The following is a 16,158-nucleotide window of genomic DNA, read 5'->3' on the forward strand; positions in this document are numbered from 1 at the left end:
TTACAAGCCCTCTGTGATGTGCCTGCCCCATTCTCCCTGACCTCACCTCCCGCCCCTGACCTCCCTCACTGGCTCCACACACACTGGCTTGCTCACTGCTCCTCCTATGCTCCAGGCACTCTCCTGTCCCAGGACCTTTGCACCAGTTGTCCCCTCTGCCTGGAATGCCCTGGCTTCTCAAGACTGCTCCTGAGCCACCTTTGAGTCTTTGCTCCAATGCCATCCTCTGATGAGGACCCTATTTAACAGAGCAAGGTCTCTATCCTCTGACAATGTCAACTCCTCTTTTTTTTTTTTCAATTTTTATTTTAGATTCACTGGGTACATGTGCTGGTTTGCTGCCTGGGTATATTGTGTGATGCTGGTGTTTGACTCCCTTCCTTGCTTTATTTTTTCTAAAATATCCATCATCTTCTCACATAAATTTTAAATTATTTAACACATTTGTTTTTTTCTTCCGCCACTAGAATGTAGGCTTTTTGAGGTCCGATTTCTGTTTTCAGTTTAATTTACTTATGTATCCACAGCCCTAGAACAGTGCCCAGCACATGGGAGCTGCTGGATAAACATTTACTAAATGAATGAATGAGCGAGTGAATGGATGTGAATGATGTTATATACAAGCAGCTGCCAGAGCCTGTGAAGTGTACTGCCTTGTTAAATGCAATCAGGATTCTCAAAGGCCCAGTCTCAGATCTTGAGAACATAAGTCAAAGGGAAGCCTGAAATGTCCCACTGTGGTGTTTTAAAGTAATTAAATAACTTTAAGTCTTCTTTAAAAGGAGCAAAAGCTCTGTCAACCTGAGAGGTAAGACAGAACCAGCACAACCTAGCCGCAGCCTTGATGAGAGCAGGAAGAGTACAGACCCACTTCACAAGTGGCTTTCAACACAGTGAGCCAAGCCACCTTTCTCTGGTCCTCAGGGACCATCTCTGTGAGCTACTTTGTGAAGCTATTCACCCCCGTGGGAAGTGTCAGAGGTGCTGGTTGATGGAGCTGGGTGGCAAAGGGCAGGTCCCGTGGCAATGCTCAATTTGCTACGTCCAGGAGTCAGTCCCATCAGGTAAAGGGATAAAGAGCCAGAAAGAAAATATGATGAGAATCAATAATACCCTAAGTGCTGTTGTCTGAGCTTCATAGATGAGAGGAATGCACAAATAGCATGTGGGCTGAAGAATGAATGACTGACACGGAAGGCCAGGAGAAACACTCTTAGTGAAGAAGAGACGACAAAAGCTAAAAATTAAACAGTCAGTAAAATAAATTTCTACAGGGATTCAAAGCAGTGGATAATGTGATGGAGTGTGCATGCACACACATGTACACACACATGCACAAGCACACATATACATGCACACACATGCACAAGCACACAGACACACACATGCATGCACACACATGCACATGCACGCACACATACATGCACACACACATATATGCACACACACAGGGTACAAGGCAGAGAATTAAATGCATTGCAGGGTCATTGGGCCCTTTTTAAAAATAATTTTATCCCAATGCTACTTCCTTGGCGTGTATGTTAGTTGTTTCATTAACAATGGCAGCTTTCTGCCATTATTTTCTCTAACACTACAGACTAGTTTTATTTTTTGGGAAAGCTATCTGTTTCAACTCATAAGAGCATATATGAGATAAGGTGCAATCATTAACTTTTAAGCAAATCATAAATATTTATCGTAAGTCCTATGCTTCTGTATACAGACAATATTTTTTTAAGTTCGTATTTGTATTTTTTCTCATTAAGGAAAAGGTCCTGTTGCAGAGGTCACTTCTGGTCTTGCATCCCATTAAATGTGAACTATAAGCAGGTAATAACCAAACTGCCAAAATGCATAATGAGGCAAAATATCAGAATTAATAGACCTAACTTCGGGAATGCATAAAATGTAATACATGATATTTTCCCAGCTATAATTTCTAGATTCTAATGATGGGGAAAAAATGATTAAGCCTTTGTAATACCAGCTATAATAAAGAGGAAAGAGAAAGCCCGTGGGTTAATGGGCTTCTGCTTACAGTGAACCAGCAGGCCCATTTATTAAACGCTGTATGCTTGCTGCATCACATCAATTCATCTGCTTATGCCATATTTTTTCACATCATAGAACTAACCTGAAACTATTTTCCACATTTTATTTTAGACTTTTCAGCCGTATCAAATAATGTCTACCCTAACCAAGAGCAGCTCGGGGGGAATGGACTGAGTAAAACGGGAGGCCAGACCTGACCAAGGGTGCCAGCCTCTCCTGGGACCTGTGATTCAAAGGCAGTAGCAGTGTGACGCTTTAGCCATGGCCTGTTTTTCTTCCTTAAACTCTCTGCCACCCATGTTTCTGGCAATTCCCATGTCCTCTGCAGCAGACAAACAGAAGGATGAAATGTCAACTATAAAAGGCATGAAAGAGGCCCATTGATAGGGTCATTAGATATAGTAAGTCAAGCTAATAGGGTTGCTTCGAAGTGTGGACACCTGCATCAGCATTGCCTGGATGATGGTGGGGCCTGGGGAGATGCCCAGGTAACTAACTTCCCTTCCATACTAGTTTAGAAAATGTATGGGTTTCAGCCCTGCCTCTTCTGTACTTTTACGGAAAACTCAATATGGCCAATCAGCAATTCATGCAACATTTATCAAGCACCTATGATGTGCCAGGCACGATGCCCATAAGAGGGGTCAGGAAGATGAATAAAGCCTTATCTGGCCCTTGAAAAGCTCACAGTCCAATCGAAGAGTCAGAGACGTTAACTTGGACGTGCCCTGAGCAGTCAGCTCATCAATTGCATGCCCTGCTGGTATACATGTCAGCTATTAGAATCCTTTGTTTGATTGAGGTTACCCACCCCAACACCTTTATATTAAACTACCTTACATTTTTTAATGCTGAGGGAGAGAATGGATTTGATCATAGCAAATAGGAAATGAGATCACGAGCAGGTGTTGGGACCAGCCTCTTTTAGAATGAGAGTGGCAGCTTTCAGCAAAACAAAGAGAGCAATTCTGGATGTCTCCACCAGGAAGAGCTGGTCTGGGAGTTTTCCAAAGGGAAATGGAGCCAGCTGAGCAAGCATCGCCCTGGTGTTGGCCCTGTTCTTGACAGGTGGGTGGGACAAGTTGCTCACCTGCTCTGGACACACACTCCCTGTGCATTAAGGGAGGAGCTGGGGTCACATCTCGAAAGGCCTCCTCCAGGTTGAAGACTTAGGATTCTATTGACGGTCACTAAGCTTGCATTGGCAGTTTTCAGAAGGTCCAGGGAAGAACCGAGCCGACCAGAGGTCAGCCCCTCCCTCACTTATACCCATGCTAAGTGGGCAAAGGCATCCGGGGGAATGGGAGGGTGCTTGAGGAAACCAAATGCGACAAAGCCCCAGAGGAGAACTTACAAATTCTGGGCAGTGGGTAGGGGACATTAAATGACCTAGCACCACGCTGGCTACAGAGGGGACACAGGGGACTCGTGATACTTAGAGAGGAGTGGAGAAGAAGACAGAGGCAAGGAAGGGAAAGAAGGGGGGAATTCATGTATGGTGTTAAGAAGGAAGTAATATTGACTATTATGTTAGTAATTTGTCTGAGTAGCAGTCCATTTTAAAAGTTTTAATACAGATTTTAATAGAGATAGTATTACAGGAAGAGGGAGTGTCTTATCAAACAAACAAACAAACAAAAAAACCGGCTGGACACGGTGGCTTACGCCTGTAATCCCAGCACTTTGGGAGGCTGAGGCAGGTGGATCATGAGGTCAGGAGATCGAGACCATCCTGGCTAACATGGTGAAACTCCGTCTCTACTAAAAATACAAAAAATTAGCCAGGCGTGGTGGCGGGCGCCTGTAGTCCCAGCTACTCAGGAGGCTGAGGCAGGAAAATGGCATGAACCCAGGAAGCGGAGCTTGCAGTGAGCCGAGATCACACCACTGCACTCCAGCCTGGGTGACAGAGTGAGACTCCATCTCAAAAAAAAAATAAAAAATAAAAAATAAAATAAGTAAAATAAAGAAATAGTCTTAAAGCAAGTTTTCTCAACTATGGTGTTTTTGACACCTTGAACTGGATAACTTTTTGACGTGGGGGGCTCCCCTGTATGTTGTAAGATGTTTAGCAGCATCCTGCATCCTTACTTACTAGATGCCAATAGAATCCCTCCTTCCAAGTTATGCCAACCAAAACCATTGCTAACATCCCCTGGGGAAAGATCATCTCTGATTGAGACCACTGCCTTAGGGGAACAGTGCATTTCACACCATCAAAATTATTTTTAAACCATAAAACTCCATGAATAAATTTAAAAGGCAACACTACCATGAAGGAAGAAATGCACAACATACTATAAAGGACTAAATCCCTTATTATAGAAAGAATTTTTAGGATCAATACAAGATAAATGCCTCAATAAAAAGGGCAAAGAAATAAACAAGCAATCTACAAAATAAGCAATCTACAGAATCATGCCACTTTATATCATCTTAAACACAAATAAAATGTTATATATTTCTTTGTATGTATATTTACTGGAGGATGGAAAGGAGGGAGTGAGGAAAATAGAAAAGGAAAGAATGAAGGAGGGAAGCAGATAACTAGAATGGGCCGTTGTTTTGGTGATTTGTCTAAGCAGCAGAATCAATCAGGGAACTTTTAAAACACAGATTCCCCAGCTCCAGGCTGCTCATCAGAAACTCCAAAGGTGAAGCCTAGAAACCTGTATCTTTCAACATTTCCCACATGATTCTGATGTACCTGGTCCCAAAACCAAAATTTAGAAATTGTTAATACAAACTAGAAGTTGGCAAATTACAACCACAGGCCAAATCCAGTTTGTTTTTGTAAATAAAGCTTTATTGGAATACAACCACAGCCACCTGTTTATGTGTTGACTGCTTTTGCAACACACCAGCAGTTGAGTAGTGACAACTGAGAGCACCTGGCCCACAAAGCCTATAGGATATTTGTTATCTGTCCCTTTAGTTTGCCAATCCCTGATCTAGACAGTACAGACTTTGGGGTTCACAAAAGAAGGAAAACAGGTAGATGGGGTCACCTGGAAAGACTTCAAAAAAGAAAACTATCTTGAACAGCGCCCTACAAGTTTGATAGCAATAACATCTATTTTCTCCCCCCATGCAACTCCCTAATTGGACTGGTGGGCACCAAGTGATTAAATAACAGAAGGACCTTTGGCAAAACAACTTGAAGGACCAGACATTCTTTTAGTCATAATTATGTGCAGGAAGGTTGCAGAATAAATCTTGGTACTATGAAAAGAATGCTCATCTAGATAGTCCACCTTGAAGCAAGAACACAATGAATGAACACAAGAACACAATCATACCCCCACCTTTCCTTCACTAGAAGAAATATAGAAATTCTCCCTCAACCTTTCCATCCATCAGCTGAACTAAATGGAGATGAATGATGAGCAACCTATGCCAAGGCTAAATATAGAACTAGGTGGACCCATAGAAGATAGTGGGTGGGGAAAGGTCACACAAACTAATGGGATATTGAAATAGCAGGAGAGTGTCCGTGTCTGCCAATTGGAGACACTAAAACAAAGATGACTCCAGAATTTAGAGCTTAGGGTTACTGGAGAAACGAGAATGAACAATTGCCACCCTGAGGTACCACGATATGGGAGAGAAAGACTGGAGTTCCAGTCTCATTTGCAGGTGATTTTGGACTAGGCAAGAAAGCTTCCTGGGGCTCAGCACCCTCAACTGTAAAAGGAAAGGATGGGACTAGAATGTTCTAAAGGCCTTTAAGTTCTTAATATTGTGTTTCTATGTCTGAAATAGGAATTGCACTGGTTGTAAATGTCATCTTCCTTCTGAAACACAAATGAACAATGTTGGGGTCCAACTATCACAGTATTTTTGTCTCAAAATGAAATTTTTCCCACCTTCTTTAATAAGGATTTCAACTATATTCCAACACCAACTGCTTACTCACTGGGAATAAAGATGTAAAAAAAAATCACTATAGTGCTTATGCCAGTGGTAGACTCAGCCAAGAAATGCATCCCAAGACATTTTCTCCAAATCCAAATAATAAAAATGCTCATTCATTTTACTGAATCAAGAACTATATGTCTTAGTGAAATACACATTCCATGTTTTGATATGTCTTTACTTCTGTCTTAGAAACTCTACATCAATTCAAAAAATTATTCCAAGATTAATTTGGTCAGTCCATTATTCCCCTCAATTCTGAGTCAGTTTTCTTGAAACCAGCTTGTCCTGATTTTTGTATGTGAGTTGAGTCACATTTGTAAGTAGGCTAAAAGGAAATTATAAGCAGAATTGAAACATGTGACTATAAAATGAATCCATTAAAAATAAACCCTTACTTATTGTTTCCCTACTTTTTCATGCTCTCTTTAAAACATACTGCATTTGGAAATTACCTTGAAATCTCAATACTTTTGCTTTAGTCTGATCAACACATAGTGATAAGTCATAGTGATGAATCTCTAAGCTCTGCTCAGCTGCAGATATATCAAGAATTAAATGAATTGTTCTTCAAAAACCTGATCTGCCCTTTGTCCCTTGGTTTCCATATTTAACTAAGTCCTAAGAGATAGCACTCAACTGCACTTACTGACATAGGCACACCAGCCTCAAATGAAATGCTATTTTTTTTTTTTTTTTACTTTTAGTCATTCAAAGTCCAGTTTCTTGAATCAAAAACTTGCAGAACAATTCCAGTGCATACATTTTTGTTTCGCCTCTCATCAGAGACACTCATACATCCTATCAAACTCTTTTTTACAAAACAACAATTCCATCAATACAAGAAATATGTCGACTTCTGCCTCCTTTGTACGCAGGAAAAGAAGTCTGCAGGCAAACTGGGAACTAAACTTCCTGTGAAGATTGTATGATCATCTCAACCAATGCAGAAAAAACACTTATTGAATTTAATATCTAGGTAGAGTGAAGACTTTTAGCAAACTAGGAATAGAAGGAAACTTCTTTTATCCGATAAAGAGTGTCTACAAAAAACCTTGAGCAAATATAATACTTACTGGTGAAAGGGAGAACAGTTTCTCTCTGAAATTGAGAAGAAAGCAAGGATGTTTGCTAATACCACTTCCATTGAACACTGCACTAAATGTCCTACACGGTGCAATGAGGCAAAAATAAAAAGAAAGTATAAGGATCCAATAAGAAAATAAGCTGTCAATTTACAGACTATATGATTATTTATGCAGATGAATTATTAAAATATGGAACTTCGGCAAGTTTGCTGCATGCAAGGTCAAAATTTACCAAAAAATAAAAATATTTTGCATCTCCATGTATCAGCAGCAAACTAAAGATAATTTTCTCAAAGGGGCTATTTATAATAGATGAAAAAAATTAAATTCCTGGTAATAAATCAAATTTTAAAAGTGCATGATCTCAACAAAGAGAATTGTAAAGGGGGAATATTCTAGTCATGAATTAGAAAACTCGATATTAGAAAGACTCAAATTTTTCTTAAAGTAACCTACAGGATTCAATGCTGCTGCAACAGAAATCACAACAGTTGTGTGCTTCTGTAAAATGGCCCATGATAGCACAGACAGGCTTGAATAAGAACAATGTGGGAGGGCTTGCTCTATTAGAAAGCAGGAATTTTAAAGCTATAGTAATTAGGATAGCATGATATTGGCAGAAAGATGAACAAATAGACCAATGGAACAGAGAGACAAGAAACAGAATGGATCACGCAGGGACACTTGACTTCTAGAATACAGTCTTTTCAATAAACTGATATCCAATGAGAAAAAAAAATGAAGATTTTTCTCTCTCTCAAGCCATATACAAAAATAAACTCCAATTGGATTGTAGATCCAACTGAAAGGTAAAAAATTAAGCTTCAAAAAGATAATAGAAGAGAATATCTGTGTAACCTTATAGTAAACAAATATGTAATAAACAGAACACAAAGAGCACTAACTGTAAGAATATGAATGAGCTGGATGACAACAGTTACAGTATACTGATAAAATATACTACACAGCCATGAAAAAAGAAAGAACTATAGCCTTATACAACAAGTAGAACAAATTACCCCAAACACGGTGCTTTTACCACTTGTGTAAAGATTGTAAACAGCAAAAGTGACCCATGCTGGAAGTCAGAAGAGTGATTAACTTTGGGGAGCTGGGAAAGGTGGAGACAAGGAAGCTGCTGGAGGGCAACATTGTCAACCTTGATCTGAGTGGTGGTTACACAGGTGTTCATTTTATGATAATACATTGAGCTGTACATATTTTGGGGGGCACTTTTCTGTATATATTTTGTGCTTTGCAATTTTTGAAAACTATCTTTAAAACACCTACCGTGTACACATATCTGACATACTCTCTGTTCCTTGATTGTCATATTTAACAAAGATGATGAAACTAACTTGCCTCTACCCAGAAGTAACCATAAGGTTCCTTCCTGACTTTCCTCCCAGGCAAGAATGGCACACAGATTCCAGAGCGACTCTCCCTCCAGCACAGTGACCACATGAAGCCACAGGGACCAGGGGAGCCAGCAGAAGCCAAAAGCCAGCAGCCTCTGTGCCCCTCTAATGAGTTTGACCTTCCTCCTAGAAGACACAGAAAGCCAATGAAACATGCCAACCAGGGGTGGAAACTCAAGTCGGAGCAGCACTTTGAAAAGAAATTTTCACTTTTGCTGGGGACCCCAAACGTTTTAAATGTTCTCATTTCTTTATTTTTTAAATAGGACAAATGACATGATCTTTATTTTTAAAGAATAAAGAACAAATGACACCAACGTGGGGTAGCAGGAAGTTGGAAAACCAGGCACGTAGTAGGCTCTCAAAAAATATTTCTCGTCTGAAACAAAGAAGAGACCCCACTGCTTTCTAGATCATTCTTTGTTCAGAACATTCCCTACCAGGAAGAGCGTTCTTCTGTATCTGCTAGGCTCGGTGGCCTGGGATCCTTAAGAGAAGTCAGACAGAGAAATCTATGAGTGTCTGTGAAACCAGGTGCAAGAGCAGAAAAATCAGGGTCACCTTGTTTAGTAAAAGTAGGGGGGAGGCTTTGGGTTGAGCCGTCAAGTGCCAAGAGTTCTCCTGTACCTGCCTGGCCTCTTGACTGCTTTGATGTGTGTGTTTCTCTCTGCAGGCACACAAAATTCCCTCGGCTCTCTTTTCAGTTTTCTAACCTTACTTGGAAACAGCTGCTCTAATTTCAATACCCATCTGCTCCCGGGAATAGGACAAAAATCAGTGGCTCTGCAGATAAATCTAAAGTCTTCGGGTATCCAACCTCATGTATCTGGAGATAAGCCTTCTATATACAGCAGGCTTCGCATAGGCAGCTACACTAAGAAAAACACTAAAAAGGAAAATGAGTAAAACCTCAAGCCACCAAAAGAGCAGGGGGCCCTAGATATCCAGGACCAATTGTTTTAAAATCAACAAGAGCCAAAGACCTCCAAACTGCACGTGTGTTCAGATTGTCTCATTGCAAGATTGAAAAGAGGATCTTTGATTGTCTAGCAAATCTGCTCAAAGGCCAGGGTTGTTTTATTTTTTTTTTTTTTTCCATGAGGAAGCTGAGAGGACCTTTGTAGGTATGAAAGACAAAAGAAAAAAGTAATAACAGAACAAAAAACAGGGCTGAAAGTGGAAGAGGTCATCCGTAAAAGCCTTACCAGCTAGAAACAGTCATGGATTGTGAAGCAGAGAAACAAGGATGGTCACAACAGAGACCCGAGGCTCTGCAGCCTAGGAGTTCAGACAGGAAGCAAAGGGATGAGAGCAGAAACCCACCACCACCTTAATTTTGCAGCTCTGTGGACATGGACAGCTATACAGGGAAGCAGAAGAAACCTGTATAATTATATCCAATGAAGCAGTATGGCAAAGGTACCGTAGCTTTGAAGACACTCTACAATACTGATCATTCCAGTTATCTCTTTAAATGCAAATATTTAGCATTTCCAATTGGGGCATAAAATTAGTAGGCTAGAAGAACCCACTGGGAAAACTGTCAGAAAAGTATAGCCATATAGAATTAATGGCTTTTCAAGCAAACAATTTTTGAGCACAGAGGATCCTCTGACCTGTTTTAGAATGTTGATGAAATCAATCCCATTTAATAATGCTTTCCATGTTGAACTATGTGAATTGTTAATATATAAAGATTATAGACACCACACCAGCCTGGGCAACATAGCGAAACCCCCTCTACAAAAACAAATGCAAAAACTAGCTGGGCATGGTGGCACGCACCTGTAATCCCAGCTACTTGAGGGGCTGAGGAGGGATGATTGCTTGAACCTGGGAGGCGGAGGTTGCAGTGAGCCAAGATAGCGCCACTGCACTCCAGCCTGGGTGACGGAGCAAGACCCTGCCTCAAAAAAAAAAAAAAAAAGATCATAGACACGTGACTTATCTTGCATATGCAAATGCCATAGGCGTTCATACAACAAAAACTTCGATGGAAAATTTCACTATTCAGGATTTTAATTGAACTGATGGCCAGGCCCTTCTCCAGTGAAAAAAAATATTAAATAAAATTAAAAATGCTTTGATTCAGAGGTAAGCTTTAAAAAGGGATGGAAGAAACGGGGGATCCTCAAGTTTCAGGAATGATAAGAAAATTCACAACCAGAGAACTCAGCACATGATGATACTGCATTGACCACACAGCCTACAGAGTTGGAAATAAGACCTACAGTTCTGGGAACTGGGGTTCTAAAAATCACATGGGAGTGTTCCAGCTCTTTCAGAATCTGTCTAGCAGGCTTTCTGGTTTTTACAGGAAGGCGCCCCACCCCACCCCACCCCCACACTCAAATGGGGATGGGAAATGAGGCCTTGAGCACTGGAAAGGAGAGGCAACTATAACGACCCCACACATGAAGCCTCTTAGAGCCTCATGTCTTTTTAGAGAGGGCAGAAGGGACACTAGATAAATCCACCAGCAGGCCTGGGGTAACAGCAGAAAAACTGACATCTCTACAGTCTTTGGATTAAAAAAACAAATCCCATGAATAATTAAAACCTCCCATATGAATGTCCCCTGTGATTAACAACATCTCCTTTATGTGGACATCCTAAACCAAAAATTCACATTAAAAACGTGTTTAGGGCCAGGCACAGTGGCTCACATCTGTAATCCCAGCACTTTGGGAGGCCAAGGCAGGCGGATCACTGGAGATCAAGAGTTCGAGACCAGCCTGACCAACGTGGTGAAACCCTGTCTCCACTAAAACTGCAAAAATTAACCGGGCGTGGTGGTGTGCTCCTGTAATTCCAGCTACTCGGGAGGCTGAGGCAGGAGAATCACTTGAACCCACAAGGTGGAAATTGCGGTGAGCCGAGATGGTGCCATTGGCACCCCATACTGGGCAATAAGAGCAAAACTCCATTTCAAACAACAGCAACAACAAAATGTGTTTAGGACCAGTACAGGAGTGGAGTGACACCTTTCACAATACAGGACACATGGGACTCACACACATGCATGTGTACACACAGACTCTTATCATAATCAGCGCACAGTAAAAATTACTAACCATACAAGGAAAGAAGCCACCATCAGCACTTGGAACTGTGGATAAGGGTCAACAAAACCTTTTCCACTCCTGCATGAATATGTATTTATGCATTTTAAGATGAAATAAGATGCTTAAAGGAAAACCAAAACTGTTTTATAATTCCTCACAACTTCTTTAATTAACTGACCTGATTAACTGTCCTGATACCTTTGATAAGAAGACTTCTACTAAAGATATTAATAGCTAAGATTTCTGAGTGCTTATGCTATATCTGGCATGGTTCTTGACGTGCTCCCTATATTAATCCACTTAATCTTCACTATCGCCCTGTGAGGCAGGTATTGTTATCTGCATATTATCTCTCAGGCTCAGAAACTAACTTGTTCACGGTCCCTCAGCTAGTCACATAATGAGAATACTAATCCAGGTGGAACAGCACAACTCCAATCAAAATCAAAATCCCATGCTTCTTTTTTGTTTTCTGACTTATCAAATTGATCCAAAACACAAATGAGAGATGAAAGGACCAAATATTTTCAAGATAATTTGAAGAAGAATAAAGACACATGACTTTATTCCCCCAAGAAATAAAAATTTATTATAAATCTATAACTACATTGAACAATGTTTCAGATGAGAGAGCAGATATTTGCCATGTAGAGAAACTTCGAATATAACAGGGAAGGCATTAAAAATTCGTGTAGGAAGGATGGGCGCGATAGCTCACGCCTGTAACCCCAGCGCTTTGGAGGGCCGAGGTGGTCGAATCAGGAGTTCAAGACCAGCCTGGCCAACATGATGAAACCCCACCTCTACTAAAAATACAAAATTAGCCAGGCATGGTGGTACGTGTATGTAATCCCAGCTACTCGGAAGGCTGAGGCACGAGAATTGCTTGAACCCGGGAGGCAGAGGTTGCAGTGAGCCAAGGTCATACCACTCCACTGCAGCCTGGGTGACAGAGCGAAACTCTGTCTCAAAAAAAAAAAAAACAAAATAGTGTAGGAAAGTTCAACTTTTTAGTAAGTGATACTTGAATAATTGCTAATTGCTGACCCCTGGTACTAACATAAATATCTAACTTATACCATACATCTACACACACAATGAATTCCAGATGGATTTTGTATGACAATGTTACAAATACAACCTCAAAACTTTTAAATCAGGAGTTGACAAATTGCAGCTCACAGACCAAATGTGGCCCATCGCCTGATCTTAATAAATCAAGTTTTACTGGAGCACGGTCACACCCGTCAGCATGTCCATTGTCCAAAGCTGCTTCCCCACAGTTGAGTAGCTGCAACAGACAAGTGGCCCACAATGCCTAAACTATTTACTCTCTGGCCCTTTGCTCAAAGTTTGCTGATTCCTGCTTTAGATGAAAATATAGGACAATATCTTGATGACATCAAGATAGAAAATAATCTCTTGAATGAGACTCATAAAAGGTGAATAAATTAAACTGCATGAAAATTTAAACGAATGAACTAGAGTTATATCTGAAAGCCACAGACACATCGCAGAAACCGTAGTGAGTGGAAAAAAGTAAGTTGTGAAAGGATCCTGCAGTGTCACACGTGGTCTACGTGTATTTTATGCTTATGTTGCAAAAATATTTTAAAAGATAGAAGCTTACAACCCAACGCAGAACGATCATTGTTTCTGGGTAGAGAGGGAGGGAAGTGGGTTGGGGAGGAGTAGGGTAGTGGCAGTGGGGATGGCGGGCTTTAACTGTATTTGCCTGTTTTATTTTTTTCTTAATAATTGGAAACCAATATGGCAGAATGATGTTTGTTGAATCTCAGTGGCTGATGCTAATTATACTATTCTTCGTGCTTTTCTGTAGGTTTAAAATAGTTCATAAGATTTTAATTAAAAATGTGATCTTGGCCAGGCATAGTGGCTCACACCTGTAATCGCAGCACTTTGGGAGGCCAAGGCAGGTGGACTGCTTGAGGTCAGGCGTTCAAGACCAGCCTGGCCAACATGGTGAAACCCCATCTCTACTAAGAATACAAAAATTAGCCAGGCGTGGTGGTGAGCACCTGTAATCTCAGCTACTTGGGAGGCTGAGGCAGGAAAATCACTTGAACCCAGGAGGTGGAGGTTGCAGTGAGCTGAGATTGTGCCACTGCACTCCAGCTTGGGGAACAAGAGCGAAACTCTGTCTCAAAAATAAATAAATAAAAATGTGATCTTCATCATTCAAGCACCTTCTCTGTTCCAGGCATTTCTGTAGCCCAGGGGCTGGCAAATTCTGACCCACAGGCCAAATGTGACCTGCAACCTGTGTCTGTACAGCCTATGAGGCAAGAATGATGTTTATGCTTTTTAAAGGTTGAAAAATCAAAAGAAGATTAATATTCCAAATAATCACGTAAATGTTTGATAAGATTCAAGTTTCAGTGCCCATCGATAAAGCTTTATTGAAACACAACCACGATCATTCGTTTTACGTATTATCTGGCTGCCTTCACATGGCAACGGCACAAGTGAACAGTTGCCGCAGAGACCTTGTAGCTTACAATGCTGAAAATATTAACTATCTGCCCCTTTACAGAAAAAGTTTGCTAACCCCTGCACTGGGCCCTGAAAACATGCAAAGCCTGTGTTCCTGAAGTGCTGGTGGAGGGACACAACGACAAACACCATAGACAGAGCAACACTGTCACATATTGCTGCTTATGTGCATGACCAATGCAGAAAAAGGCAAGGACGATTTTCTTGCATGGATTGTACATTCTACTTTTTATAGCTTCAATAAAAATGGCTAAATAATTGTGGAGCTCTCCCAGGGAGGCAGGAGTAATGTCTGGATTGTAATATTTTTACTCTCTTCTTCTTCCACCAGAATTATAATCACTGATTCAGTCCATTGGCTAGAAATATTCAGAATGTGAAATTTTATCACATAAAACTTTTTGTCATGAGAAAAATCAATCCATCCTGCAAAAAAATATAATAGGAATTTAAACAATGGCATAACTTTGTAGATGAGTATTTTAATGTTGTTTGTGCTTTAAGTTCTGTTTGAAGTAAAATATTAACATCATGCCCTGGTACCATTTGTTTTGACAATGGAAGGTTTTCAGACTTTGGAATGAACCACGCCCAATAAACCTAAGAACAAGTTCTGAAAATAAACAGGAAGGATGAGTGTCCTTTATCAATGAAGACAGCAAATGACACAGAAAAGGGAGCATTTGTGGCCCACTGTGTCATGCTGCAGAAATCACAGGAAACACTCTAAACGGCCTCACAGCCCATGGACACGGTAGAAGAGAACGGTTTCCTGGAAAGCAGTAAGTGCACTTAGAAGAATGTTATGCAGAAAGCAACTGTTCCACATTCTTAACTGAGGCCCGCATTCAGATGGCCAGTTCTATCCAGCGGGGAGCCTGCAGCTGACGTTCATGAGAATGGCTCAGGGTCATGGGAACACCATCAATGGGTGTGCACTTGCTCCATTTGGCAATGCACAGAAATGTACCATTTCCTCAACCGCCGACAGTGTACTGGAAGACCACTCACCAGAACTGGGTCCTCGGCTGCGGTCCTTTCGTGATACTTATGCATCTTAGAGAACCCTAAGAGCTGCGTCCACGCCTGTCAAATGCCAATATGGCAATGTGTATGCTACTTATATCCGCAGTTCCCAAACTGTGTGCCAAAGTGCCACGGGGTGCCAAGCTGAAGGCACAGGGCACCACAGATTATATTTTTTTAATTTTCAAGAGAAACACAGGATCTACAACTTCTGTCAGACATTTCACAAACTACTAGCTAGAAGTAGTTCAGAATAAAGCAAATGTATTTTTTTCTTTCAAATTATGTGTATTTTTTTTCAAACAGCTACAAAGTTGTTTGCACATAAGTTGTTGGGATCTAACTACTTAACAAAAAGAACCATTAGCAATACCTTTTGACCTGAAGCACTATAAGAAATTTACCGGGATGCTAAGACCACCAGGAATCAAGAAAGTTTGGGAATCCCTGGCTTACATGAAAACAGTTGTTGTGACACAATTCATTAAAAGTTCTTCATAAAATGGGTCACTTTATAAATTAATAAGAAGTAAATTTACAAAGTTCTGCCACTTAACAATTGTAGAAATCTCGATAATCAGTCCTCATCTTCTAAAAGAACCAAATAGCTGGAATTTCAGGAGACTGGTAGGCAGACCATAGACAGAACAGGCTTATCGGCAAATTGATTGAAATCAACTAGGTTAGCAAAGCATGCAACTGACACAGCTCTGAAAGATCCCCACAACCACCCTGACCTTGTGAGGTTTCACCTTCACTTTACAGAGAAGGAAACCAAAGTCCTACGAGGTTACATGCAGGGTTAGGCTCCCTAAGTGACAGAGAAGAATTTCAACCCAGTTCTTTGAACCTGTCTCCACCAGCCCTTCCTCTAAGACGTACGGACAGGAAATCATAAATAACCACCTTGAAACCTTCATCATATAGTGTCGGTGGCATGTTATACCGTCTCCATAACCACTCAGTCCTGAGTCTCTCTGAAGCCCTTTTCTTCAATATGCAGGTGAGGAGTATGAAGCCTTTGCATTGGTAGTCTGTCACTTCTTGTTATCTTATTGTTCCTATGTTTTGGCAGCTAGT

General features: G+C 40.9%; 1 protein-coding gene and 1 non-coding gene across 2 annotated transcripts in view; one reads left to right on the top strand and one right to left on the bottom strand.

Annotated features, from left to right (window-relative positions):
* DNER (delta/notch like EGF repeat containing) overlaps positions 1-16,158 on the bottom strand; it is a 381,990-nt gene that overhangs the window by 238,480 nt on the left and 127,352 nt on the right. The gene's annotated exons all lie outside the window — the stretch shown is intronic.
* Positions 10,739-10,802, top strand: LOC116269283. Its single transcript, XR_004176763.1, has one exon. It is a non-coding gene; the product is annotated as a U7 small nuclear RNA (small nuclear RNA).

Source organism: Papio anubis, chromosome 10 (genome assembly GCF_008728515.1).
Source record: "Papio anubis isolate 15944 chromosome 10, Panubis1.0, whole genome shotgun sequence".
NCBI lineage: Eukaryota > Metazoa > Chordata > Mammalia > Primates > Cercopithecidae > Papio > Papio anubis.